General features: G+C 34.1%; 1 long non-coding RNA gene across 12 annotated transcripts in view; it reads left to right on the forward strand.

Moving 5' to 3' along the window:
- Nucleotides 1–9,608: 9,608 nt before the first annotated feature.
- LOC125062932 overlaps nucleotides 9,609–27,883 on the forward strand; it is a 43,139-nt gene continuing 24,864 nt past the window's right edge. For all 12 annotated transcript variants that reach the window (XR_007119412.1, XR_007119415.1, XR_007119418.1 and 9 more), the window contains exons 1-3: nucleotides 9,609–12,422; nucleotides 16,717–18,254; nucleotides 22,548–24,085. This is a non-coding gene — a long non-coding RNA (uncharacterized LOC125062932). The remainder of the gene's footprint in view (nucleotides 12,423–16,716; nucleotides 18,255–22,547; nucleotides 24,086–27,883) is intronic.

Below are 27,883 nucleotides of genomic sequence, written 5' to 3' on the forward strand. Positions count from 1 at the left end.
AACTTTTTCAAGTGGTATTATAGGTAGGTTACCCAAACTAGATTTGCCCCATTTTAGTGGCGATTTAAGCCAATGGGTGGCGTTTATTCATTTATTTGATAGTTTAGTGCACTCAAGAGTTGATTTAACATCTGCTCAAAAGTTGGCATATTTGTTGACTAGTCTCACCGGGGAGGCTAAAGGGTTAGTCCAACATTTAGTACTTGTGGACAATAATTATGATATAGCTAGAGATTTACTTATGCGGCGTTATCAAAACATACGTAAGCTGGCGGATAGCCACGTAGATGTCATATTAAATTTACAGAGTAACGTGCAGAGCCATAACTTAAGAATTCAAGTTTTAAATCCTTTATTAGTGGCAATTAATGCCTTAAGGGGTTTAAATTTACCTGTAGATAGTTGGTCTTTTATTTTGTTGCATATAACGTTACAAAAACTAAATTTAGACATGCGCACCCGATTTGAACAGGCGTATGGTGGAGATTCCTCCACTCATCTTCCCTCGTTTGATGAATTGATTTTGTTTTTAGAGGATGAGTGTCGCAGACAGGATAATGTTCCAGCGCCGTCCACAACGCCGGCCCCAATTTCTACTGGGCCGCGACAACAGCATATGCGCTTAGTACGACGCCCTGACCAGCGAGTTTATAACGTGGCAACTCAACATCCAGGCAAACGTTGCGTTTATTGTCGAGTCCCTGATCACACCGTGGTGTCATGTCAAAAGTTTTTGGCATTACGTTTTCAAGCACGACGTAATAGTGCCAGACAGCGGAAGTGGTGTTATGGTTGTTTAGGTAATCACCTGGCATCACAATGCCAAGTGTCACGACCATGCAAACAATGTAATGGCAATCATCACATTATACTTTGCGGTAATGCGAATGGTTCACCCCAATCAGCTGCACCGGCACAGGAGTTTGTTGAAGCCATTCAAAATACAGGTGATCAGTGGACTGGTGGTGTGCAGGTTAGAACCCATACTTTTGGTCATACTTCCAGGCACCAAACAGTAAATAAAAATAAAAAAAATGTGCGTGTACTAGTGTACACACGTAAGAAGTGAAACTTCTTTATGACCTTATTTTTCGAAAAATTATCTATATGCAACTTTACAGAAATTGGTTAAATAAAGTTAAATTAGATAAAGTTTAACAAAAGGCTTTTAATATCACAGACTTGAATACAAATAATACAATTATTTCATTTTACCTTATTACCACTAAGATTATTACAGAATTTCATAAATTGTAATAGAATTTTTAGTATCATGGTCACGGTAACACCGTTATTATACATTTTTGTTATTAAGGCCTACAACGCACTAGCGGCTGGCCGTGATGCGGTATGCCGCTGCGGCAGGCCGCAGTATATACGGTCTGCCGTAGCGGCATGCCGTATTCCGGCTAACCGTCCCTATTGCGGTCCTATTGCGGTCTGCCGCAATCGTCACTCGTCAGTGCTTGTCGTTCTTGAAATATTACAAATTCAAATTTAATGACGTGGAATAAGTGATACATGTATCTTATGTTCCATAATAAACATATTTTATTTTTTTATTTTTTACTCTTTTAAGATAGGTTTACAATATTTTGTTTACATTTGTTAAATAATTATATGTGATGACGTAGGTAGGACGGCTAACCGCGCCGAGTGCGTGGAGGGGACGTGGCGCGCCGCATCATTGAACTGGTGCGGCTCGCCGCAGCTCCAGATCAACCGGAGCGGTTGACGGTTGACCGCAAGTCAGTGCGTTGTTATCGTGCGGTTTCATGTAATAATCGATGTGCGGCCCGCCGCAGCGGCACACCGCATTGCGGCCAGCCGCTAGTGCGTTGTAGGTCTAATGGTTTAGAATCTCTTTGAATAGGGACAAAAAAAAGACGCACGTAACGGTCAAATGTGACGCGTAACCGAAACATGTGACGCGTAACCGAAAAATGTGACGCGTAACGAAAAAATTTTACACTAAATTTTTTTCTAACCCCGATAAAGAAGTTTCACTTCAATAATAGTAAATAATTGTTCGGTAGTATAAGTCCTGGGTTCATAACTTATTAATGTATTATTATTTTTTTGAAGTGAAACTTCTTTATCGGGGTTGGAAAAAAATTTTGTGTAACATTTTTTCGTTACGCGTCACATTTTTCGGTTACGCGTCACATGTTTCGGTTACGCGTCACATTTGACCGTTACGTGCGTCTTTTTCTTGTCCCTATTCAAAGAGATTCTAAACCATTAGACCTACAACGCACTAGCGGCTGGCCGCAATGCGGTGTGCCGCTGCGGCGGGCCGCACATCGATTATTACATGAAACCGCACGATAACAACGCACTGACTTGCGGTCAACCGTCAACCGCTCCGGTTGATCTGGAGCTGCGGCGAGCCGCACCGGTTCAATGATGCGGCGCGCCGCGTCCCCTCCACGCACTCGGCGCGGTTAGCCGTCCTACCTACGTCATCACATATAATTATTTAACAAATGTAAACAAAATATTGTAAACCTATTTTAAAAGAGTAAAAAAATAAAAAAATAAAATATGTTTATTATGGAACATAAGATACATGTATCACTTATTCCACGTAGTACGCAGACCGTATATACTGCGGCCTGCCGCAGCGGCACACCGCATCACGGCCAGCCGCTAGTGCGTTGTAGGCCTTAATAACAAAAATGTATAATAACAATGATACTAAAAATTCTATTACAATTTATGAAATTCTGTAATAATCTTAGTGGTAATAAGGTAAAATGAAATAATTGTATTATTTGTATTCAAGTCTGTGATATTAAAAGCCTTTTGTTAAACTTTATCTAATTTAACTTTATTTAACCAATTTCTGTAAAGTTGCATATAGATAATTTTTCGAAAAATAAGGTCATAAAGAAGTTACACTTCTTACGTGTGTACACTAGTACACGCATATTTTTTGTGCTGTAAATAAGTACTTTAATCTGTTCTCATTGACATATTTATTATTAAACTTACATTAAAACAAATTTCACATATAATCTTTAATTATAAAGATTAAAAAATATAATAATATGAATATAATAATATGAAGTCAAAACTAATATACTACATTTGAGACCGACCGTAACACATTTGTCACTAGGGCGCATCCTGATAACAGCCTAGAGCGGTCAGGACTCTTGATCAGTCTCAGATCTCACCCAAGGGAAAGATCTTCTCAGAAGCACCAACTCAGAAGAAAAGGACGTAAGCGTCATTACAGCTTAGTAAAAAATTAAAATTAATGTATCATTTTATAATAAGAGCAAATCTATAAAAGGGTGGGTGGGTTTATGTAGCGTTCGCTTCATAGGTCACACAGCCAAAGTCAGAACTTTGCCTCTTTAAATTATATATGTTAAAGATTTTCTTCTTTAAATTTTATAAAAATAAATTGTGAAAAAATGGCATTAAAGTGAGACCCTATTCAGGCCCTAGAAGTGTTCTATGTCCCTGCCTACAGTTGTAACAGAGTTTACGATAAGTTTTATCTAATAAACACAGAAAATATGGTTAAATTTATATACATGTACAGGGTGGGCCATAAAGGTGTTGGCGATTTAATTCTTCAATTTCTCGGAAACGCGTGGCGCGGGGCAGCTGCGGCATATGTTGTTAGCTGCCCCGCTTCCTGGAAATTTAGTCGCCATGGAGCCGTACACGGGAGCGCAGCGTGCATTTTGTATCCGAGCGTATTACGAAAACAATAAATCTGTAATTTCTGCACGTTTGTATCGACATGAACACGGTTTACGCGATTTAAGTGAAGTTCCAAGCGCCAATGTGATACGGAAATGGATCAGAATGTTCGAAACAACCGGCTCAACAGTACTGTACCACAAAGAACGGTTCGGTGGCCGTCGATACACAATTCATATTAAAATAATAAGTCCTGAGTACATACCTCGTCAATGTCTCTTCACAGGAAAAATAGTGTTAGTATGGGCACAAAAAGAGGTTAGACTGATGATAATTATTGATACCTTGCCTCAATAGTTCTCAAACACGCACTATAACACTCACAATACATACAATACAATTTTAAATAGTGGACGTGTCTATAATCATCTATATTTAACAAAAGTATATATCCAAAAAAAAAAAAAATGCTAGACGCACGAGAACACGTAACCCGACAAGCTCAACAACGACTAACCATGTGTCGATCGGCCGTGTAAAAATATTTGAGATCACCCTCATCAAATTAAATAAAATTAAAATTATGTATTTCGAACAAGTACCAATTACGCCTAGTGGTCGCCCAGCTTCTGCAAGATCAACCGACATTGTGGAGCGAGTTCATGTTTCAGTTCAGGCAAGCGATGATGGTTAAGGCTAACAATTATTGCAACATGATAAAAGACTTTTTGGTGCCAGCTTTGCAAGAACTTCAAGGCAATACCTCGGGGATGTGGTTTCAACAGGATGGGGCCACATGTCATACGGCTAGGGTATCCATAGAGCTGCTGAAAAATGTGTTTCCCGGAAAACTCATTTTGAAAAGGGGGATATTGAATGGCCACCACGTGGCCCCGATCTCTCTCCATGCGATTATTTTCTATGGGGCTACCCCAAATCGGTAGTCTCCGAAAATAATCCGACCAATTTGGAGCAGCTGAAGACGAATATTATTCGGGAAAGTAGCAAAATACCGAAAACAACTTTTAAACGAGTTTTCCAAAATTTGCGACTTCGGTTCCTAGAGTGCCAAGCAGTCGAGGGAGGTCATTAGGACAACACTATTTTTAGGTCTTAAAATTCCTGTGTTTCTAGTTTTTAAAAATACAAATATATTTTTGTTATGTCTCGTAGTTTTTTTTTAATTGAATATTGAAACCGCCAACACCCTTATGGCCCACCCTGTATAACGCATACAACGGTACCTGTTTATTAAAATCAAACAGCCGTGCTTTATTCTGATTGATAATCAAAATCGATACTTTCATATCAATACATCGAATGCTTATTATAAACCGATTATCCCGTCAATCTGTTATTTCGATTTTCTATTGATTCTTAATTCAAATGAATTACCTCTTTACTAAGACTCGTTACCGACTTTTATGTTTACGATTTTCTTGAACAGATAATGTATAGCATGCAAGTTCCCAATTAACATTGAATTATCATATAGAGAACAGGGTATTGAGATAAAAGAATTTGCGTCAGACTTGGCCCACTAACACCAAACGAATTTGTATGAAAATGGTCACGTGACAAAGTTAATGCCATTCTCATACAAATTCCTTCGGCGGTGATAGGCCACGCCAGTCGAAACTGATTTTGTCTAAAGCCCCTGAACAATCATCAGATGTTTAATGTAAATTGTCATCTATCACGAGAAGAAAAGCGCAAGTTGTGAACGACCGCGAGCAAAGTTTATTGTGTTATAATTTAAAATACACTCGTTATTTAATTAGAATCCATCAGAATTTATGAGATTGAAGCAAAAAGTCAACCAAAGAGAACCCACAGGTAGCAAAATAACCGTTGTTCTTAATTTGTTTTTGTTTACAAAAAGTTCATGACGAGATCGAATTCATTACAACCTCCTTTCAGGAATAATTGGCTGTTTCGTACTCTTTGGCGATTTAAATTAGATGGCGGGTCTTATTATGTTAACAAAAATTATATCGAATGGTACGAGTGTGATATAATTATCGAACTTCCATTTTGTACCTAAATCTGTTCCATATTGATGTCATCTTATATTCATAATAATTTTAAAAGAAGATACAATAAAAGGAGTAATTTAAATATACTCTTTAATTGAGCTGTAAATAAGTACTTTAATCTGTTCTCATTGACATATTTATTATTAAACTTACATTAAAACAAATTTCACATATAATCTTTAATTATAACTTTAAAATTATCCCAACGTTTTGCATACTTTACATATTTTGAAAATGCACACCAAAAGGGACGTGGTTTTTATTTTGATTTTATTTTTAACTTGTTTTTAATTAATACTTTTGTTAAAATATGTGCAACAAGATTTAAGTTTAGCCTGAAATTGTCTTTGTTACTCACAAACTATATCTAATAAATACGCAGTGACACGATTCGATAAAAATTGCTACGTAAAATATCTTGCATGTGCGAATCAGACCCTAATAAAAACCGGCGCGTGCGCAACTTGCAAATAATTACGATGCCAAATAGTCGGTTAAAGTAGCGAATTGAGTCGATTTGAACCCGGTAATAATGTTATGGGTTTTCATTATCCTTTCCCCAAATATATACTGTATACTCTATATTTTGGTGAAAGAAAAAGAAATGTATGAATATATCAATTACTGTTCTGGTGGTATCGATGATAGTCATACCTCGGAGCTATTGAGTCGGATTACCATCAAATATCATCTTATTGAAAGACTTAAGATGAAAATCGTATTGTATTTGACATGCAGTACTTATACTTGACTACGTCTTGACTTTGACTCAGTGCTGTTCGAAGTTGCGTTCGCATACATATTTAGATAGATTTTGTAAAAGGCCTTTTTTAAATTTAGAACATCAAAAACATAATTTATTCCTTGAAGACAATGTTCTTATTTTAAATAAAGTTTGACAGTCAAAAATGTTGTTTAAAAATTTAAATATCGAACGTCATTCGTTGGCGCGGTAATTAAGCCTCTAAGTATACAGAATGAAAATGATGTTACACGTGTCTATGGACAATCTATTATAATTCTGGTAGCAATTACTGCATTCCGGGCCGCTCGACAATTACCTCGTAAAAATTTGATTTCAATTAAGCAATGCCGAATTGAAATTCAATTTGCATATAAATAGGGTTTATGGGTAAAGAAATATTAAAATTTTAAAGTGGTTTTGATAACATTGTCTGAAGTTTAGGCTGTCAAACTTTTCATCTAGATCTCTTCGTAGAACCGTCCTAGGTTCTAGTATCCCTAGAATGTTTATGTTAGCTTATAAATTTACGCTGAAATTAAACCCTTCCATCACAGATTTGCAGATATATATGTACATATATATATATTTATCATAACAATATTTTTCGTTTTTAAATCATATATATATATATAGTTTAGCCTGCCTGTTACAGACAATTCGTTTTTATTATTTATAGATATTAATGCAATGCCCGTTGGCAAATAAACCTTTTTTTAATAAATAGACGAATTGGCGCCATATTTGTTACAATGTTCGCGTTTGGAAATTCTAGTAACGAGGTATTTATTTCTTTAGTTCGGCAATTTTGACAGCTCTCAAGATGAAATGTATTTTGACATATAGGGCTGGGATAGTATTATATAACTAACGTAGTATAGTATAGTATAATATACGTAGTATATATATAATATTTGTGCCATTGACAGATCTGTTAACTGATTTTGAAAACTATCTTATATTTCCATAGACACTACACCGGACATAATCGAGACGGCCGAAGCCACAGTTTCGCTAGTTAAAATGGTTCATGTCTATGAAACCACATAACAAAAACCAACTGACCACTAAATAAACCTATCAGATCAAATAAGTCAAATCATACACCGTACTGTGTTGCATCTTGGCATCTTTAGACGAATCAACTGACAGTGTAAAAGGTTTATTTTGATCATAATATGTCAAGACAGGGGCTTTAGTTATAGTCTCTTTTAATACATTAAATTCTATGTTATGTCTCTCTTGCCAAGACCATTCATTTTCTTTAGACAAAAGCATTCTTAAATTAGAAGTTTTTTCTGACAGATTCTCTATGTATGAGCCTAAGTATGTTACCATACCTAAAAATCTTTGTAATTCTGTGACATTTGTAGGGGGTGGCATACTGCAAATGGCTTTGACTTTGTTTTCATCAACTTTCACACCATCTTTAGAAAAGATGTGTCTTAAGTACTTGCCTTTACTTTTAGATATATTAGACTTTTCTTTATTAAATTTTATTCCTAACTCCCTAGCTCTATCTAAGACTTGTTTTAATCTAAAATCATGTTCTTCTTTTGTTTGACCATAAATTAGGAAATCGTCCATCATAATTTGGACTCCTGAAATGTCACTGAATCTGTTTGTCATGATGGAATGAAACAGTTCTGGAGCTGCATTTATCCCGAAGGGTAGTCTTAGGAATCTATATCTACCTTGAGGTGTGATGAATGTACATAGCTTTGAAGAAGCTTCATCTAATTTAAGCATATAAAAACCTTTGTTTGCGTACCAGAGAGGCTGGATTTAATTTCATCAATAGTTGGAAATTGATAATGAGGACGCACAATGGCTTTATTAAGTTTTCTTGGATCAATGCACAGGCGTAGTTTACCATTCTTTTTTGAGGCAATTACAATTGAGCTAACCCATTTAGTAGGTTCCTCGACTTTGGTTATAATTTGATCTTTTTCTAACATGGCTTATTCTTCTTTTAATTGTTCTAAGAGACTGAATGGACATCTATAGATGGTACAGCATCAGGCTTCATTGACAAATGACATTCGTAATCTTTAAGACAACCTATTCCTGAGAAGAGATCTTTATATTCAACAAGCTGTGATACATTGACAGACTCATGAAATTGGACATTATGGACTCTTTTGACTAATTTTAAATTCTCACAATTGTTGCGACCAATAATATTTCTACAAGGTATATCTATAATGTGGAAATTGACATTGTATACTTTGTTGTTATGTGTGACAGACAGAATGCATTGACCTACTGTAGGTAATACTTCACCGCTAAAGGTTGAAAGTTTGTGATTACTTTTCTTTAAACTACTCAATGACAAATTAAGTTTTTTGTAAGAGTTAAATGATAAAATGTTAGTGTCAGCACCTGTGTCAAGTAAAAAGTCTACATTCTTACTATTTATGGACAAAGTTATATGATAAGGGTTTCTTTGGCTGACAGAAATCTCATTAGTGAAAAGACTATTTAGAAAATAAGTATCAATGTGATTACCCATACTTTTTTCTTCTATGAATCTCACATGTGTGCTGCGGCAACACTTGGCAAAGTGATTCGGCTTGTGGCAGTTGTTACAGATGACTCCCATGGCTGGACATTTTGTACGGTGAACTTGACCACATCTGGAGCAGTTCCTTATACAAAAACATACATATAAAAAAGTAGGTTACATAAGTTATTAGGCAACGGGCGGCGTTATCGCTAACAAGCGATTTCTTCCAGGCAACCCTAGTATGGTAAAATATAGAAAGAAACACATACAGAGGATAAAGTACAAGAAGTGCATAAATAATTTTTAAAAAAAAATCGTAAAATAACATGTAACACTAACTATAACTAAAGTAAACTAAAATCTAAGTTAATCTAAAATCTAAGTTAATAATCTATTTAATATATAAAATTCTCGTGTCACAATAATTGTTTTCCCATACTCCTCCGAAACGGCTTAACCAATTCTTATAAAAATTTTTATGCATATTCAGTAAGTTTGAGAATCGGACAACATCTATTTTTCATCCCCCTAAATGTTAAGGGTGGTCCCACACCTAAATTTTTATTTTTTACACAAAACTTTTTGTTTTATTTTTTTTATGATACAGCATACAAAAATACATACAACCCTTAATTGTCATCCCTCTACGATCAACCCCTATTTTTTATAATAGTAGATAATTATTTTTATTGAACTAAAAAAATGTTTCCTAGAAATTATATACCTACAGTCCAAAACGACGTTTTCCGGGTCAGCTAGTAATAATATTTAAACAAATATGTAAAAGTTAATCCTAGGATTATCGAGTCACAACAGCTATTATATATATGTAGCTAATTACGAGGCAGGAGATAAATGCTCAAAAAGAAGATTTAAAAAAAAAAAATTAAAGACAGCTCGTCTGATACCAAGAGGTAAGGAGTTCCAAAGCAGAAGACTGCACAGTAAAGGAAGAGTGATAGAATAAATGTAATATTAAGTAGATTAATAAAATAAAACTGTTATTATTTTTTATTGTATTATTATTTAACATAAAAGATATAAAGCAGTTTTGGTGTAGTGGTATCAGCATGTTATTCTCATCCTTAGGGTCGTAGGTTCGAACCCCGGCTGTTTACCAATGTAATTTCTGTATATTTTTTTAAAAATCGCTCGTACGGTGGTGTATAAAATTGTAAAGAAACCGAGTTGCCATATACACAAAAGTCGGCGGGGTATGTCAGGCACAGAAGGCTCATACGTGCTACGTGCCTATTTGATGAACAAAACCAAGGATCACGAAACATACAAAAACCTGAAAAGGTTGTAGCGCCACTTATTTTTTTATAAAGAATAAATCAGAAAAAGAAGTTATCAGCCTGTTAATAAAGTGAAACAGTTTCGATTGTAGTTGTACAATATTGATTGATGCATGTAGTAATTTAAACTCGCTAATTGGTTAAAAAGAAACATTGTACCAAAGAAATAATAAACATACAGTTTATTCATAAAAACTAAATCAATTTAATTTAATCACCCTTGTTACTAAAGTACTAATTTGTCTCTTTCTGTCAAATTGTGGTAAAGCTGTGATGAAAAGAGAGATGTGTACTTTAGTCAAAACGATGCAATTAGATATTTTTTGAATTGTCTCTTAGGACGAGTTTTAAATAATTTTACCAGACTGAGATCGCGGACGAACCCTGGTCGAGCCTATAGTGTAGATCCAGTTAAAATTATCTTTTATCTAGAAATTCTTACTACGACTTTCGAAAATACTTCTCACGTAAGTACTTGTCTAAAATACTGAATTGAAATTATGTAATTTTTACTTCACTAAAAATTACTTCATTTTTCTACGGTCCATTTAAAACTCATAATTATTCAACAATAATTTCTTTTTTTGTTTACAATTGTTTATATAATTTGTTTTTATCTGTCTTATATTATTTCTGTTTTCTTAGAAAAAGAGGGGTTTCTTACGTTCGCGTAAAGAAGACGACAGAGGCGTTCAGTAACTCAGTAACTTCCTAGGCGTAGGTGCGACCAGGTCTTCAGCGTATGTGCCGAAGTCTGCCCGAGAGAGGGAACTTGATAGAAGATCAGATGATAGCGATCAGCTTAAATCGTGGGGATCGGCAGATAATATACAGGTACTGTCTGCGTGTTATTGTGTTTAAAAATTAAATTTTGTGTACATGTCTAATCAAATGATACAGTTATAATAATTTTAGTAAAAACAAATATTATGTCTAGGACATTGTCAATACATAATATTTTCTGAAACAACGCCATCTATGAATGTAGTATATGATTAGTTCACGTGTCTTAAATTTCAAAATTAATGGTCCAAACTGGCATCGACAACTTAGTTTATTCGTTTTCCGCTAGATGTCTCTATATCAAATTTCTAAACTTACGTAATATCCAATAGATGTCACGACTGTTTCTTTTAACTTCGTTTTAACACAGTAAAACTACTTAATATACAAAACAGTGTTTGTTCGAACACTTATAACTCGAGAACGGTAGGATCGATTTGAATGATTTATAGAATAGCAGAATATGTAACTATTAAAACATTGGTTGGTTGAAGAATAACATACGATTCCATCATTTAAGGTTCATTCCGTCGATCCGGTAAACTCTTCCCTCATCTGAACATATTTAATTAAAGATAGTGATGAGATAATGACGTATTTTAGATGTAAAAAATGTAGAATAATGTGAGTAATGAAAGATGATCGATATACCTATTTGGCTGACAAATTTTGTAATGTTGAGAAGCGCAATTTGGTGATAGGGATTCGGCTTTCAACTATTACGTCACGCAATTTTTGGAGATAATTGAGCAACGCGCCGTAACGTTTTACTATACCCAAGTGTATAATAATTGTGTAAATATTATTATTCAGGCAGAATACAGATGTTAATGATAATTGTCATCAGACACTATCAGCATGTGGCAAACACAAACATGTCATGTATTGAAACGTGTATCGTGTTATGGTGGGTGGCCAGGTAAGCGGTTATTAAAATAAGACGACATTACTGTTATTCATAAACATATGTTCAGCCATGACAGGCGGTCCGAGACATACTACAGGAAACGGAAACCCATAGATAATATTAAATCATAGATACGTAACATCTCCCTTATTAAGAAAAGAAAACATGGCATGAAGTGGAACATAGTACGTACGTAAGTATACACTTTTGTTTTTTTTTACATTGACAAAATTCTTACATACTATTAGACTGAAATAATGGTACGGAACATTGACTTGACTGACATTTTCAATTTTGACAGTTCTCACATTGACGTCTACTAAATTGACATAACTGTGTTTTGACAGCTACACAAAACAAAATTAGGTTAAAGACATTAAACAATACATTTACAAACTAAGTACAAATTATGAACTTAATCTAGATTCTAGACTAATTACCAAAATCTTCGGGGCTTTATGATAGCTCTGCCGAATGAAGAATAAGTTGTGTGGTGAGTACGTGTATTTGGTGTATGTGATGTGTTTGTTTTAGATTCTTGGACAGGATTATTTCTACCAGGGGATTGATAATTCGATGGAGAAGACGGCGATACATTGGAAGGGGACGTTGGATCAGTATCTTGTGGAACTGACGGGGATGGAAGTGAACTACTACTAGGAGGGGACTCAGAGGGTGAAAGTTTTGGTTGTAGGATGTGTTGGCGATTAAGACGAAAAGTACCTTCCGGGGAGACATCATATACTATATATGATCTAGGCTGTGGACCTATGTCAGAAACAGTACCAGGTGTCCAAATACTGTCTGGCTGTTTCTTGAAGTATATTTTATCACCAATGTTTAGGGAAGACAACGGTTACGGTTACGGCTACTGGTATAATGACACTGTTGTTTTTGAAGACAATGCCATTAATAATGTGTATATCAGTTTTTAAAGGAAAATAAGACCTAAGGATGTCTGGAAGTAATTTTTTATGTTCAGGCCAACCTTCTATGCAACATTTACTTAAGAGTGACAATTCCTTGTCTTGGGAAGTTAGTTCTTGAATAGATTTAAGTTTATTTGGACTAACTGACAGTGATCTAATGACTAAATTGACATGTAAATCTAGGTCAGAATCAAGATCATGTAATGACTGTTCTGGTAAAGCTGCTCTGGGCAGAGTATCAGCTACATAAAGATATTTACCTGGTTTGTAAGTTACATTGAGGTCATATGGTTGTAATCTCAGCATTATTCTTTGAAGACGGGGTGGAATGTTGTAAATTGGTTTTTTATAGATACTATTGGTTTGAGGTCTGTTTCAACCAAAGTGTGGCGACCATAGACATATTGGTGAAACTTTGTACAACCAAATAGGATTGCTAATAGCTCTTTCTCAATCTGAGAGTATGACTGTTGACATGAGCTTAATGAAGCTGAAGCATATGCAATGGGGTGTTTATCATGGCAAATCACTGCACCCATGGCATCTTTAGACGAATCAACTGACAGTGTAAAAGGTTTATTTTGATCATAATATGTCAAGACAGGGGCTTTAGTTATAGTCTCTTTTAATACATTAAATTCTATGTTATGTCTCTCTTGCCAAGACCATTCATTTTCTTTAGACAAAAGCATTCTTAAATTAGAAGTTTTTTCTGACAGATTCTCTATGTATGAGCCTAAGTATGTTACCATACCTAAAAATCTTTGTAATTCTGTGACATTTGTAGGGGGTGGCATACTGCAAATGGCTTTGACTTTGTTTTCATCAACTTTCACACCATCTTTAGAAAAGATGTGTCTTAAGTACTTGCCTTTACTTTTAGATATATTAGACTTTTCTTTATTAAATTTTATTCCTAACTCCCTAGCTCTATCTAAGACTTGTTTTAATCTAAAATCATGTTCTTCTTTTGTTTGACCATAAATTAGGAAATCGTCCATCATAATTTGGACTCCTGAAATGTCACTGAATCTGTTTGTCATGATGGAATGAAACAGTTCTGGAGCTGCATTTATCCCGAAGGGTAGTCTTAGGAATCTATATCTACCTTGAGGTGTGATGAATGTACATAGCTTTGAAGAAGCTTCATCTAATTTAAGCATATAAAAACCTTTGTTTGCGTACCAGAGAGGCTGGATTTAATTTCATCAATAGTTGGAAATTGATAATGAGGACGCACAATGGCTTTATTAAGTTTTCTTGGATCAATGCACAGGCGTAGTTTACCATTCTTTTTTGAGGCAATTACAATTGAGCTAACCCATTTAGTAGGTTCCTCGACTTTGGTTATAATTTGATCTTTTTCTAACATGGCTTATTCTTCTTTTAATTGTTCTAAGAGACTGAATGGACATCTATAGATGGTACAGCATCAGGCTTCATTGACAAATGACATTCGTAATCTTTAAGACAACCTATTCCTGAGAAGAGATCTTTATATTCAACAAGCTGTGATACATTGACAGACTCATGAAATTGGACATTATGGACTCTTTTGACTAATTTTAAATTCTCACAACTGTTGCGACCAATAATATTTCTACAAGGTATATCTATAATGTGGAAATTGACATTGTATACTTTGTTGTTATGTGTGACAGACAGAATGCATTGACCTACTGTAGGTAATACTTCACCGCTAAAGGTTGAAAGTTTGTGATTACTTTTCTTTAAACTACTCAATGACAAATTAAGTTTTTTGTAAGAGTTAAATGATAAAATGTTAGTGTCAGCACCTGTGTCAAGTAAAAAGTCTACATTCTTACTATTTATGGACAAAGTTATATGATAAGGGTTTCTTTGGCTGACAGAAATCTCATTAGTGAAAAGACTATTTAGAAAATAAGTATCAATGGGATTACCCATACTTTTTTCTTCTATGAATCTCACATGTGTGCTGCGGCAACACTTGGCAAAGTGATTCGGCTTGTGGCAGTTGTTACAGATGACTCCCATGGCTGGACATTTTGTACGGTGAACTTGACCACATCTGGAGCAGTTCCTTATACAAAAACATACATATAAAAAAGTAGGTTACATAAGTTATTAGGCAACGGGCGGCGTTATCGCTAACAAGCGATTTCTTCCAGGCAACCCTAGTATGGTAAAATATAGAAAGAAACACATACAGAGGATAAAGTACAAGAAGTGCATAAATAATTTTTAAAAAAAAATCGTAAAATAACATGTAACACTAACTATAACTAAAGTAAACTAAAATCTAAGTTAATCTAAAATCTAAGTTAATAATCTATTTAATATATAAAATTCTCGTGTCACAATAATTGTTTTCCCATACTCCTCCGAAACGGCTTAACCAATTCTTATAAAAATTTTTATGCATATTCAGTAAGTTTGAGAATCGGACAACATCTATTTTTCATCCCCCTAAATGTTAAGGGTGGTCCCACACCTAAATTTTTATTTTTTACACAAAACTTTTTGTTTTATTTTTTTTATGATACAGCATACAAAAATACATACAACCCTTAATTGTCATCCCTCTACGATCAACCCCTATTTTTTATAATAGTAGATAATTATTTTTATTGAACTAAAAAAATGTTTCCTAGAAATTATATACCTACAGTCCAAAACGACGTTTTCCGGGTCAGCTAGTAATAATATTTAAACAAATATGTAAAAGTTAATCCTAGGATTATCGAGTCACAACAGCTATTATATATATGTAGCTAATTACGAGGCAGGAGATAAATGCTCAAAAAGAAGATTTAAAAAAAAAAAATTAAAGACAGCTCGTCTGATACCAAGAGGTAAGGAGTTCCAAAGCAGAAGACTGCACAGTAAAGGAAGAGTGATAGAATAAATGTAATATTAAGTAGATTAATAAAATAAAACTGTTATTATTTTTTATTGTATTATTATTTAACATAAAAGATATAAAGCAGTTTTGGTGTAGTGGTATCAGCATGTTATTCTCATCCTTAGGGTCGTAGGTTCGAACCCCGGCTGTTTACCAATGTAATTTCTGTATATTTTTTTAAAAATCGCTCGTACGGTGGTGTATAAAATTGTAAAGAAACCGAGTTGCCATATACACAAAAGTCGGCGGGGTATGTCAGGCACAGAAGGCTCATCTACGTGCCTATTTGATGAACAAAACCAAGGATCACGAAACATACAAAAACCTGAAAAGGTTGTAGCGCCACTTATTTTTTTATAAAGAATAAATCAGAAAAAGAAGTTATCAGCCTGTTAATAAAGTGAAACAGTTTCGATTGTAGTTGTACAATATTGATTGATGCATGTAGTAATTTAAACTCGCTAATTGGTTAAAAAGAAACATTGTACCAAAGAAATAATAAACATACAGTTTATTCATAAAAACTAAATCAATTTAATTTAATCACCCTTGTTACTAAAGTACTAATTTGTCTCTTTCTGTCAAATTGTGGTAAAGCTGTGATGAAAAGAGAGATGTGTACTTTAGTCAAAACGATGCAATTAGATATTTTTTGAATTGTCTCTTAGGACGAGTTTTAAATAATTTTACCAGACTGAGATCGCGGACGAACCCTGGTCGAGCCTATAGTGTAGATCCAGTTAAAATTATCTTTTATCTAGAAATTCTTACTACGACTTTCGAAAATACTTCTCACGTAAGTACTTATCTAAAATACTGAATTGAAATTATGTAATTTTTACTTCACTAAAAATTACTTCATTTTTCTACGGTCCATTTAAAACTCATAATTATTCAACAATAATTTCTTTTTTTGTTTACAATTGTTTATATAATTTGTTTTTATCTGTCTTATATTATTTCTGTTTTCTTAGAAAAAGAGGGGTTTCTTACGTTCGCGTAAAGAAGACGACAGAGGCGTTCAGTAACTCAGTAACTTCCTAGGCGTAGGTGCGACCAGGTCTTCAGCGTATGTGCCGAAGTCTGCCCGAGAGAGGGAACTTGATAGAAGATCAGATGATAGCGATCAGCTTAAATCGTGGGGATCGGCAGATAATATACAGGTACTGTCTGCGTGTTATTGTGTTTAAAAATTAAATTTTGTGTACATGTCTAATCAAATGATACAGTTATAATAATTTTAGTAAAAACAAATATTATGTCTAGGACATTGTCAATACATAATATTTTCTGAAACAACGCCATCTATGAATGTAGTATATGATTAGTTCACGTGTCTTAAATTTCAAAATTAATGGTCCAAACTGGCATCGACAACTTAGTTTATTCGTTTTCCGCTAGATGTCTCTATATCAAATTTCTAAACTTACGTAATATCCAATAGATGTCGCGACTGTTTCTTTTAACTTCGTTTTAACACAGTAAAACTACTTAATATACAAAACAGTGTTTGTTCGAACACTTATAACTCGAGAACGGTAGGATCGATTTGAATGATTTATAGAATAGCAGAATATGTAACTATTAAAACATTGGTTGGTTGAAGAATAACATACGATTCCATCATTTAAGGTTCATTCCGTCGATCCGGTAAACTCTTCCCTCATCTGAACATATTTAATTAAAGATAGTGATGAGATAATGACGTATTTTAGATGTAAAAAATGTAGAATAATGTGAGTAATGAAAGATGATCGATATACCTATTTGGCTGACAAATTTTGTAATGTTGAGAAGCGCAATTTGGTGATAGGGATTCGGCTTTCAACTATTACGTCACGCAATTTTTGGAGATAATTGAGCAACGCGCCGTAACGTTTTACTATACCCAAGTGTATAATAATTGTGTAAATATTATTATTCAGGCAGAATGCAGATGTTAATGATAATTGTCATCAGACACTATCAGCATGTGGCAAACACAAACATGTCATGTATTGAAACGTGTATCGTGTTATGGTGGGTGGCCAGGTAAGCGGTTATTAAAATAAGACGACATTACTGTTATTCATAAACATATATTCAGCCATGACAGGCGGTCCGAGACATACTACAGGAAACGGAAACCCATAGATAATATTAAATCATAGATACGTAACATCTCCCTTATTAAGAAAAGAAAACATGGCATGAAGTGGAACATAGTACGTACGTAAGTATACACTTTAGTTTTTTTTTACATTGACAAAATTCTTACATACTATTAGACTGAAATAATGGTACGGAACATTGACTTGACTGACATTTTCAATTTTGACAGTTCTCACATTGACGTCTACTAAATTGACATAACTGTGTTTTGACAGCTACACAAAACAAAATTAGGTTAAAGACATTAAACAATACATTTACAAACTAAGTACAAATTATGAACTTAATCTAGATTCTAGACTAATTACCAAAATCTTCGGGGCTTTATGATAGCTCTGCCGAATGAAGAATAAGTTGTGTGGTGAGTACGTGTATTTGGTGTATGTGATGTGTTTGTTTTAGATTCTTGGACAGGATTATTTCTACCAGGGGATTGATAATTCGATGGAGAAGACGGCGATACATTGGAAGGGGACGTTGGATCAGTATCTTGTGGAACTGACGGGGATGGAAGTGAACTACTACTAGGAGGGGACTCAGAGGGTGAAAGTTTTGGTTGTAGGATGTGTTGGCGATTACGACGAAAAGTACCTTCCGGGGAGACATCATATACTATATATGATCTAGGCTGTGGACCTATGTCAGAAACAGTACCAGGTGTCCAAATACTGTCTGGCTGTTTCTTGAAGTATATTTTATCACCAATGTTTAGGGAAGACAACGGTTACGGTTACGGCTACTGGTATAATGACACTGTTGTTTTTGAAGACAATGCCATTAATAATGTGTATATCAGTTTTTAAAGGAAAATAAGACCTAAGGATGTCTGGAAGTAATTTTTTATGTTCAGGCCAACCTTCTATGCAACATTTACTTAAGAGTGACAATTCCTTGTCTTGGGAAGTTAGTTCTTGAATAGATTTAAGTTTATTTGGACTAACTGACAGTGATCTAATGACTAAATTGACATGTAAATCTAGGTCAGAATCAAGATCATGTAATGACTGTTCTGGTAAAGCTGCTCTGGGCAGAGTATCAGCTACATAAAGATATTTACCTGGTTTGTAAGTTACATTGAGGTCATATGGTTGTAATCTCAGCATTATTCTTTGAAGACGGGGTGGAATGTTGTAAATTGGTTTTTTATAGATACTATTGGTTTGAGGTCTGTTTCAACCAAAGTGTGGCGACCATAGACATATTGGTGAAACTTTGTACAACCAAATAGGATTGCTAATAGCTCTTTCTCAATCTGAGAGTATGACTGTTGACATGAGCTTAATGAAGCTGAAGCATATGCAATGGGGTGTTTATCATGGCAAATCACTGCACCCATGGCATCTTTAGACGAATCAACTGACAGTGTAAAAGGTTTATTTTGATCATAATATGTCAAGACAGGGGCTTTAGTTATAGTCTCTTTTAATACATTAAATTCTATGTTATGTCTCTCTTGCCAAGACCATTCATTTTCTTTAGACAAAAGCATTCTTAAATTAGAAGTTTTTTCTGACAGATTCTCTATGTATGAGCCTAAGTATGTTACCATACCTAAAAATCTTTGTAATTCTGTGACATTTGTAGGGGGTGGCATACTGCAAATGGCTTTGACTTTGTTTTCATCAACTTTCACACCATCTTTAGAAAAGATGTGTCTTAAGTACTTGCCTTTACTTTTAGATATATTAGACTTTTCTTTATTAAATTTTATTCCTAACTCCCTAGCTCTATCTAAGACTTGTTTTAATCTAAAATCATGTTCTTCTTTTGTTTGACCATAAATTAGGAAATCGTCCATCATAATTTGGACTCCTGAAATGTCACTGAATCTGTTTGTCATGATGGAATGAAACAGTTCTGGAGCTGCATTTATCCCGAAGGGTAGTCTTAGGAATCTATATCTACCTTGAGGTGTGATGAATGTACATAGCTTTGAAGAAGCTTCATCTAATTTAAGCATATAAAAACCTTTGTTTGCGTACCAGAGAGGCTGGATTTAATTTCATCAATAGTTGGAAATTGATAATGAGGACGCACAATGGCTTTATTAAGTTTTCTTGGATCAATGCACAGGCGTAGTTTACCATTCTTTTTTGAGGCAATTACAATTGAGCTAACCCATTTAGTAGGTTCCTCGACTTTGGTTATAATTTGATCTTTTTCTAACATGGCTTATTCTTCTTTTAATTGTTCTAAGAGACTGAATGGACATCTATAGATGGTACAGCATCAGGCTTCATTGACAAATGACATTCGTAATCTTTAAGACAACCTATTCCTGAGAAGAGATCTTTATATTCAACAAGCTGTGATACATTGACAGACTCATGAAATTGGACATTATGGACTCTTTTGACTAATTTTAAATTCTCACAACTGTTGCGACCAATAATATTTCTACAAGGTATATCTATAATGTGGAAATTGACATTGTATACTTTGTTGTTATGTGTGACAGACAGAATGCATTGACCTACTGTAGGTAATACTTCACCGCTAAAGGTTGAAAGTTTGTGATTACTTTTCTTTAAACTACTCAATGACAAATTAAGTTTTTTGTAAGAGTTAAATGATAAAATGTTAGTGTCAGCACCTGTGTCAAGTAAAAAGTCTACATTCTTACTATTTATGGACAAAGTTATATGATAAGGGTTTCTTTGGCTGACAGAAATCTCATTAGTGAAAAGACTATTTAGAAAATAAGTATCAATGGGATTACCCATACTTTTTTCTTCTATGAATCTCACATGTGTGCTGCGGCAACACTTGGCAAAGTGATTCGGCTTGTGGCAGTTGTTACAGATGACTCCCATGGCTGGACATTTTGTACGGTGAACTTGACCACATCTGGAGCAGTTCCTTATACAAAAACATACATATAAAAAAGTAGGTTACATAAGTTATTAGGCAACGGGCGGCGTTATCGCTAACAAGCGATTTCTTCCAGGCAACCCTAGTATGGTAAAATATAGAAAGAAACACATACAGAGGATAAAGTACAAGAAGTGCATAAATAATTTTTAAAAAAAAAAGTAAAATAACATGTAACACTAACTATAACTAAAGTAAACTAAAATCTAAGTTAATCTAAAATCTAAGTTAATAATCTATTTAATATATAAAATTCTCGTGTCACAATAATTGTTTTCCCATACTCCTCCGAAACGGCTTAACCAATTCTTATAAAAAAATTTATGCATAATTAGTAAGTTTGAGAATCGGACAACATCTATTTTTCATCCCCCTAAATGTTAAGGGTGGTCCCACACCTAAATTTTTATTTTTTACACAAAACTTTTTGTTTTATTTTTTTTATGATACAGCATACAAAAATACATACAACCCTTAATTGTCATCCCTCTACAGTCAACCCCTATTTTTTATAATAGTAGATAATTATTTTTATTGAACTAAAAAACTGTTTCCTAGAAATTATATACCTACAGTCCAAAACGACGTTTTCCGGGTCAGCTAGTAATAATATTTAAACAAATATGTAAAAGTTAATCCTAGGATTATCGAGTCACAACAGCTATTATATATATGTAGCTAATTACGAGGCAGGAGATAAATGCTCAAAAAGAAGATTTAAAAAAAAAAAATTAAAGACAGCTCGTCTGATACCAAGAGGTAAGGAGTTCCAAAGCAGAAGACTGCACAGTAAAGGAAGAGTGATAGAATAAATGTAATATTAAGTAGATTAATAAAATAAAACTGTTATTATTTTTTATTGTATTATTATTTAACATAAAAGATATAAAGCAGTTTTGGTGTAGTGGTATCAGCATGTTATTCTCATCCTTAGGGTCGTAGGTTCGAACCCCGGCTGTTTACCAATGTAATTTCTGTATATTTTTTTAAAAATCGCTCGTACGGTGGTGTATAAAATTGTAAAGAAACCGAGTTGCCATATACACAAAAGTCGGCGGGGTATGTCAGGCACAGAAGGCTCATCTACGTGCCTATTTGATGAACAAAACCAAGGATCACGAAACCTACAAAAACCTGAAAAGGTTGTAGCGCCACTTATTTTTTTATAAAGAATAAATCAGAAAAAGAAGTTATCAGCCTGTTAATAAAGTGAAACAGTTTCGATTGTAGTTGTACAATATTGATTGATGCATGTAGTAATTTAAACTCGCTAATTGGTTAAAAAGAAACATTGTACCAAAGAAATAATAAACATACAGTTTATTCATAAAAACTAAATCAATTTAATTTAATCACCCTTGTTACTAAAGTACTAATTTGTCTCTTTCTGTCAAATTGTGGTAAAGCTGTGATGAAAAGAGAGATGTGTACTTTAGTCAAAACGATGCAATTAGATATTTTTTGAATTGTCTCTTAGGACGAGTTTTAAATAATTTTACCAGACTGAGATCGCGGACGAACCCTGGTCGAGCCTATAGTGTAGATCCAGTTAAAATTATCTTTTATCTAGAAATTCTTACTACGACTTTCGAAAATACTTCTCACGTAAGTACTTATCTAAAATACTGAATTGAAATTATGTAATTTTTACTTCACTAAAAATTACTTCATTTTTCTACGGTCCATTTAAAACTCATAATTATTCAACAATAATTTCTTTTTTTGTTTACAATTGTTTATATAATTTGTTTTCATCTGTCTTATATTATTTCTGTTTTCTTAGAAAAAGAGGGGTTTCTTACGTTCGCGTAAAGAAGACGACAGAGGCGTTCAGTAACTCAGTAACTTCCTAGGCGTAGGTGCGACCAGGTCTTCAGCGTATGTGCCGAAGTCTGCCCGAGAGAGGGAACTTGATAGAAGATCAGATGATAGCGATCAGCTTAAATCGTGGGGATCGGCAGATAATATACAGGTACTGTCTGCGTGTTATTGTGTTTAAAAATTAAATTTTGTGTACATGTCTAATCAAATGATACAGTTATAATAATTTTAGTAAAAACAAATATTATGTCTAGGACATTGTCAATACATAATATTTTCTGAAACAACGCCATCTATGAATGTAGTATATGATTAGTTCACGTGTCTTAAATTTCAAAATTAATGGTCCAAACTGGCATCGACAACTTAGTTTATTCGTTTTCCGCTAGATGTCTCTATATCAAATTTCTAAACTTACGTAATATCCAATAGATGTCGCGACTGTTTCTTTTAACTTCGTTTTAACACAGTAAAACTACTTAATATACAAAACAGTGTTTGTTCGAACACTTATAACTCGAGAACGGTAGGATCGATTTGAATGATTTATAGAATAGCAGAATATGTAACTATTAAAACATTGGTTGGTTGAAGAATAACATACGATTCCATCATTTAAGGTTCATTCCGTCGATCCGGTAAACTCTTCCCTCATCTGAACATATTTAATTAAAGATAGTGATGAGATAATGACGTATTTTAGATGTAAAAAATGTAGAATAATGTGAGTAATGAAAGATGATCGATATACCTATTTGGCTGACAAATTTTGTAATGTTGAGAAGCGCAATTTGGTGATAGGGATTCGGCTTTCAACTATTACGTCACGCAATTTTTGGAGATAATTGAGCAACGCGCCGTAACGTTTTACTATACCCAAGTGTATAATAATTGTGTAAATATTATTATTCAGGCAGAATGCAGATGTTAATGATAATTGTCATCAGACACTATCAGCATGTGGCAAACACAAACATGTCATGTATTGAAACGTGTATCGTGTTATGGTGGGTGGCCAGGTAAGCGGTTATTAAAATAAGACGACATTACTGTTATTCATAAACATATATTCAGCCATGACAGGCGGTCCGAGACATACTACAGGAAACGGAAACCCATAGATAATATTAAATCATAGATACGTAACATCTCCCTTATTAAGAAAAGAAAACATGGCATGAAGTGGAACATAGTACGTACGTAAGTATACACTTTTGTTTTTTTTTACATTGACAAAATTCTTACATACTATTAGACTGAAATAATGGTACGGAACATTGACTTGACTGACATTTTCAATTTTGACAGTTCTCACATTGACGTCTACTAAATTGACATAACTGTGTTTTGACAGCTACACAAAACAAAATTAGGTTAAAGACATTAAACAATACATTTACAAACTAAGTACAAATTATGAACTTAATCTAGATTCTAGACTAATTACCAAAATCTTCGGGCCTTTATGATAGCTCTGCCGAATGAAGAATAAGTTGTGTGGTGAGTACGTGTATTTGGTGTATGTGATGTGTTTGTTTTAGATTCTTGGACAGGATTATTTCTACCAGGGGATTGATAATTCGATGGAGAAGACGGCGATACATTGGAAGGGGACGTTGGATCAGTATCTTGTGGAACTGACGGGGATGGAAGTGAACTACTACTAGGAGGGGACTCAGAGGGTGAAAGTTTTGGTTGTAGGATGTGTTGGCGATTACGACGAAAAGTACCTTCCGGGGAGACATCATATACTATATATGATCTAGGCTGTGGACCTATGTCAGAAACAGTACCAGGTGTCCAAATACTGTCTGGCTGTTTCTTGAAGTATATTTTATCACCAATGTTTAGGGAAGACAACGGTTACGGTTACGGCTACTGGTATAATGACACTGTTGTTTTTGAAGACAATGCCATTAATAATGTGTATATCAGTTTTTAAAGGAAAATAAGACCTAAGGATGTCTGGAAGTAATTTTTTATGTTCAGGCCAACCTTCTATGCAACATTTACTTAAGAGTGACAATTCCTTGTCTTGGGAAGTTAGTTCTTGAATAGATTTAAGTTTATTTGGACTAACTGACAGTGATCTAATGACTAAATTGACATGTAAATCTAGGTCAGAATCAAGATCATGTAATGACTGTTCTGGTAAAGCTGCTCTGGGCAGAGTATCAGCTACATAAAGATATTTACCTGGTTTGTAAGTTACATTGAGGTCATATGGTTGTAATCTCAGCATTATTCTTTGAAGACGGGGTGGAATGTTGTAAATTGGTTTTTTATAGATACTATTGGTTTGAGGTCTGTTTCAACCAAAGTGTGGCGACCATAGACATATTGGTGAAACTTTGTACAACCAAATAGGATTGCTAATAGCTCTTTCTCAATCTGAGAGTATGACTGTTGACATGAGCTTAATGAAGCTGAAGCATATGCAATGGGGTGTTTATCATGGCAAATCACTGCACCCATGGCATCTTTAGACGAATCAACTGACAGTGTAAAAGGTTTATTTTGATCATAATATGTCAAGACAGGGGCTTTAGTTATAGTCTCTTTTAATACATTAAATTCTATGTTATGTCTCTCTTGCCAAGACCATTCATTTTCTTTAGACAAAAGCATTCTTAAATTAGAAGTTTTTTCTGACAGATTCTCTATGTATGAGCCTAAGTATGTTACCATACCTAAAAATCTTTGTAATTCTGTGACATTTGTAGGGGGTGGCATACTGCAAATGGCTTTGACTTTGTTTTCATCAACTTTCACACCATCTTTAGAAAAGATGTGTCTTAAGTACTTGCCTTTACTTTTAGATATATTAGACTTTTCTTTATTAAATTTTATTCCTAACTCCCTAGCTCTATCTAAGACTTGTTTTAATCTAAAATCATGTTCTTCTTTTGTTTGACCATAAATTAGGAAATCGTCCATCATAATTTGGACTCCTGAAATGTCACTGAATCTGTTTGTCATGATGGAATGAAACAGTTCTGGAGCTGCATTTATCCCGAAGGGTAGTCTTAGGAATCTATATCTACCTTGAGGTGTGATGAATGTACATAGCTTTGAAGAAGCTTCATCTAATTTAAGCATATAAAAACCTTTGTTTGCGTACCAGAGAGGCTGGATTTAATTTCATCAATAGTTGGAAATTGATAATGAGGACGCACAATGGCTTTATTAAGTTTTCTTGGATCAATGCACAGGCGTAGTTTACCATTCTTTTTTGAGGCAATTACAATTGAGCTAACCCATTTAGTAGGTTCCTCGACTTTGGTTATAATTTGATCTTTTTCTAACATGGCTTATTCTTCTTTTAATTGTTCTAAGAGACTGAATGGACATCTATAGATGGTACAGCATCAGGCTTCATTGACAAATGACATTCGTAATCTTTAAGACAACCTATTCCTGAGAAGAGATCTTTATATTCAACAAGCTGTGATACATTGACAGACTCATGAAATTGGACATTATGGACTCTTTTGACTAATTTTAAATTCTCACAACTGTTGCGACCAATAATATTTCTACAAGGTATATCTATAATGTGGAAATTGACATTGTATACTTTGTTGTTATGTGTGACAGACAGAATGCATTGACCTACTGTAGGTAATACTTCACCGCTAAAGGTTGAAAGTTTGTGATTACTTTTCTTTAAACTACTCAATGACAAATTAAGTTTTTTGTAAGAGTTAAATGATAAAATGTTAGTGTCAGCACCTGTGTCAAGTAAAAAGTCTACATTCTTACTATTTATGGACAAAGTTATATGATAAGGGTTTCTTTGGCTGACAGAAATCTCATTAGTGAAAAGACTATTTAGAAAATAAGTATCAATGGGATTACCCATACTTTTTTCTTCTATGAATCTCACATGTGTGCTGCGGCAACACTTGGCAAAGTGATTCGGCTTGTGGCAGTTGTTACAGATGACTCCCATGGCTGGACATTTTGTACGGTGAACTTGACCACATCTGGAGCAGTTCCTTATACAAAAACATACATATAAAAAAGTAGGTTACATAAGTTATTAGGCAACGGGCGGCGTTATCGCTAACAAGCGATTTCTTCCAGGCAACCCTAGTATGGTAAAATATAGAAAGAAACACATACAGAGGATAAAGTACAAGAAGTGCATAAATAATTTTTAAAAAAAAAAGTAAAATAACATGTAACACTAACTATAACTAAAGTAAACTAAAATCTAAGTTAATCTAAAATCTAAGTTAATAATCTATTTAATATATAAAATTCTCGTGTCACAATAATTGTTTTCCCATACTCCTCCGAAACGGCTTAACCAATTCTTATAAAAAAATTTATGCATATTCAGTAAGTTTGAGAATCGGACAACATCTATTTTTCATCCCCCTAAATGTTAAGGGTGGTCCCACACCTAAATTTTTATTTTTTACACAAAACTTTTTGTTTTATTTTTTTTATGATACAGCATACAAAAATACATACAACCCTTAATTGTCATCCCTCTACAGTCAACCCCTATTTTTTATAATAGTAGATAATTATTTTTATTGAACTAAAAAACTGTTTCCTAGAAATTATATACCTACAGTCCAAAACGACGTTTTCCGGGTCAGCTAGTAATAATATTTAAACAAATATGTAAAAGTTAATCCTAGGATTATCGAGTCACAACAGCTATTATATATATGTAGCTAATTACGAGGCAGGAGATAAATGCTCAAAAAGAAGATTTAAAAAAAAAAAATTAAAGACAGCTCGTCTGATACCAAGAGGTAAGGAGTTCCAAAGCAGAAGACTGCACAGTAAAGGAAGAGTGATAGAATAAATGTAATATTAAGTAGATTAATAAAATAAAACTGTTATTATTTTTTATTGTATTATTATTTAACATAAAAGATATAAAGCAGTTTTGGTGTAGTGGTATCAGCATGTTATTCTCATCCTTAGGGTCGTAGGTTCGAACCCCGGCTGTTTACCAATGTAATTTCTGTATATTTTTTTAAAAATCGCTCGTACGGTGGTGTATAAAATTGTAAAGAAACCGAGTTGCCATATACACAAAAGTCGGCGGGGTATGTCAGGCACAGAAGGCTCATCTACGTGCCTATTTGATGAACAAAACCAAGGATCACGAAACATACAAAAACCTGAAAAGGTTGTAGCGCCACTTATTTTTTTATAAAGAATAAATCAGAAAAAGAAGTTATCAGCCTGTTAATAAAGTGAAACAGTTTCGATTGTAGTTGTACAATATTGATTGATGCATGTAGTAATTTAAACTCGCTAATTGGTTAAAAAGAA

This window comes from Pieris napi (assembly GCF_905475465.1).
Source record: "Pieris napi chromosome W unlocalized genomic scaffold, ilPieNapi1.2 SUPER_W_unloc_1, whole genome shotgun sequence".
Lineage (NCBI taxonomy): Eukaryota > Metazoa > Arthropoda > Insecta > Lepidoptera > Pieridae > Pieris > Pieris napi.